Source organism: Rhincodon typus, chromosome 15 (assembly GCF_021869965.1).
Source record: "Rhincodon typus isolate 14 chromosome 15, sRhiTyp1.1, whole genome shotgun sequence".
Classification (NCBI taxonomy): Eukaryota; Metazoa; Chordata; class Chondrichthyes; order Orectolobiformes; family Rhincodontidae; genus Rhincodon; species Rhincodon typus.
The window spans coordinates 40,272,668-40,275,744 of record NC_063346.1 but is presented as its reverse complement, the minus strand read 5'-3'; positions in this window follow the sequence as shown (position 1 = coordinate 40,275,744).

Below are 3,077 nucleotides of genomic sequence, written 5' to 3'. Positions count from 1 at the left end.
ACAGCAATTAAGGTTTTATAGTCTTAAAGCAAAACACACACTCATGTCACATATTAGAATGTTGATGTTATAACCAGAATAGGAATTGGTGGTTCTGCTGGTACATATTAAAAAAAAACTTCTGAATGAACTCATTTGTTTTATAAAAACAAAAACTGGGCCTCTAAAACATCACTTGGCCACATCGAGTAATTTTAAACTACAATGATATGACCACAACCCATAAGAATTTGATAAATGATTTATATTTCTAAGTTCCCACTAGCTGCCTGACAAGTGCAGAATAACAAAAGGCTTTTGCTCTTATAAAAGAATTATAAGACATAAGAGCAGAGGTAGGCCTTTCAGCTCAGTGGTTTGCTTTACCAAAGAAATCACGGTTTATCTAATAATCCTCGGTGCTTTTCCCGATACCCCTTGATTCCCTAGGTGATTAGAAATGTTTGAATATACTTAATGACCAAGTCTCAACCGCCTTCAGCAGTAAATAATTCCACAGATTCACCACCCTCAGAAGATAATCCTCATTTGTTTTAAATGTGCAACAGTCTGAGATTATGCTCTTTGCTTCTAGATTCTCCCACAACAGAAAACAACCTTTCTGCGCCTACCCTGTCAATTCCTCCATGAATCATACACATTTCAATAAACGTTGCCTCTTTTTCTTCAATATTCTAACGAGTACAGGCCCAACTGATTCAACCTCTCCTCATAAAACAGTCTCTCTATCAGCGTAGCGAACCTTCTATCAACTGTCTCCAATGCCAATACATCTTTCCTTCAATAAGGGGCCGACAACTGTTCACAGCATTCCAGCTATGGTCTGACTAATGCCTTTTATCATTTTAGCAAAACCTCCCAAATTTTATACTTCATTCCCTTTATTTCAAAAGGCCAACATTCCATTTGCCTTGCCTATTACCTGCCGAACTCGGCTAGCTTTTTGTGATTCATGCATGAAGGCACCCAAATCCTTCTGTCCTTTAGTTTTCTGCAGTCTTTCTCCATTTAAAATAATAATCAACTCCTCTATGCTGCCTGCCAAGAAGTGTATAACTTCCCATTTCCCCACTTTATATTTCATCTGCTATGTTTTTGCTCACTCACCTAACCAGTGTATCTCTCTCTGCAGACTTGGTCATCCTCACCATTTGCCTATTTTTGTGTCATCTGCAAACTTGGCTATAATACATTCACTTTCCTCATCTGAGTCATTAATATATATTTTAAAGTAATTGTGACCCATCACTGATCCCCATAGGAATCTACTAGTTTCAGGAGGCCAATATAACAACGTCCCTTGCTCCAATGCTGTCTACTAATTAAATAATCATCTGTCCATGCTATTTTACCACTCCCACTATCATGAGCTCTTCTCTTAAGTAGTCTAATGTTTAGTATCTTATCAAGTACTTTTTGAAACTCTAAATCCAAGGCCACTTAGACTCTCCAGTCTGTGGCAAAGGAATGCAGATGCAAATACCACCAGCATATTTCTTAGACCGTTCCTCCATTTAGATACTCCACAGATAAAATGAGAGAACGACCAAGCAAAGAATATCCTTTCTCTGGACCACTGTAGTCAAGCTGCACCAGTAATAGCGACATAAAGGAGTCCATAAAACCTCATCTAATAGTTCTGAAGAGTCGTATCAGACTCAAAACATTAACTTTATCTCTGTCCCCACAGAGTCATACAGCATGGAAACAGACCCTTTGGTCCAACTGGTCCATGCCGACCATAATCCCAAACTAAACTAGTCCCACCTGCCTGTGCTTGACCTGTATCTATCCAAACTCTTCTTATTCATATACTTATCCAAATGTCTTTTAAATGTTGTAACCGTACCTGCATGCACCATTTCCTCTGGCAGTTCATTCCATACACAAACCACTCTCCGTAAAAAACAAAAAGTTGTCCTTCACATCCTTTTTAAATCTGTCTCCTCTCACCTTAAAAATGTGACCCCTGATCTTGAAATCCCCCATCCCAGGGAAAAGACACATGCCATTCACCTTATCTATACCCCTCATGACTTGTAAACCTCTGTAAGGTCACCCCCTCAAACTCTTGCTGTCCAGTGAAAAGTCCCAGCCTGTTTTTATAACCCAAACTCTACATTCCCGGCAACATCCTTGTAAATCTTTTCTGAACCCTCTTCCTATAACAGGGAGACATAAACTGGACACAGTACTCCAGAAGAGGCCTCACTGCTGCAAACATTGCCGAGTTTCTTCAGCACTTTCTCATCATTTTCCTCACTGGGAATTGACAAAGTACGCAGGTTCAGTTGGTAGTTAAGAAGGCAAATGTAACATTAACATTTATTTTGCGAGGGCTAGAATGCAAGAGCAGGGATATAGTTCTGAGGCTGTATAAGGTTTTGGTTGACTGTATTGGGAATATTGTGAGCAGTTTTGGGCCCTGTATCTAAGGAAGATATGCTGGCCTTGAAGGGTGTCCACAGGAGATTTACAAGAATGATCCCAGGGATGAGGGACTTGTTATATGAGTGGTTGAGTACTCTGGGTCTGTACTCGAAGTTTAGAAGGATGAGGGGGTATCTCATTGAAACTTACAGAATACTGAGAAGCCTGAATAGAGTGGACGTAGAGAAGATGTTCCCATGAGTAGGAGAAACTACAGCCTAAGGGCACAGCCTCAGAGTGAACAGATGACCTTTTAGAATTGAGAACAGGAGGAATTTCTTCAGCCAGAGAGTGTGGTGAATCTGTGGAACTCTTTGCCACAGAGAGCTGATGAGACCAAGTCTTTAAGTGTCTTTAAGACAGAGAAAGGTCGACAGATTTCATATGGGGTCAAGAGTTACAGGAAGATGTCAGCAGAATGGGTTGGAAACATATCAACCATGTTTGAATGGCAGAGCAAACTCAATGGGCAGAATAGCCTAATTCTGCTCCTATATCTCATGGTATTATGGTCTAACAAAGAGGAAATCCACAGCTACCATTGCTTTTACAGCTAAATAGTAACCCTTAGTAACATATCAATGTCCACCATTTCTTAGCAGCTGTTCTAGGTGATAGAAATCAACAAAGGCTATAACAACAATAAT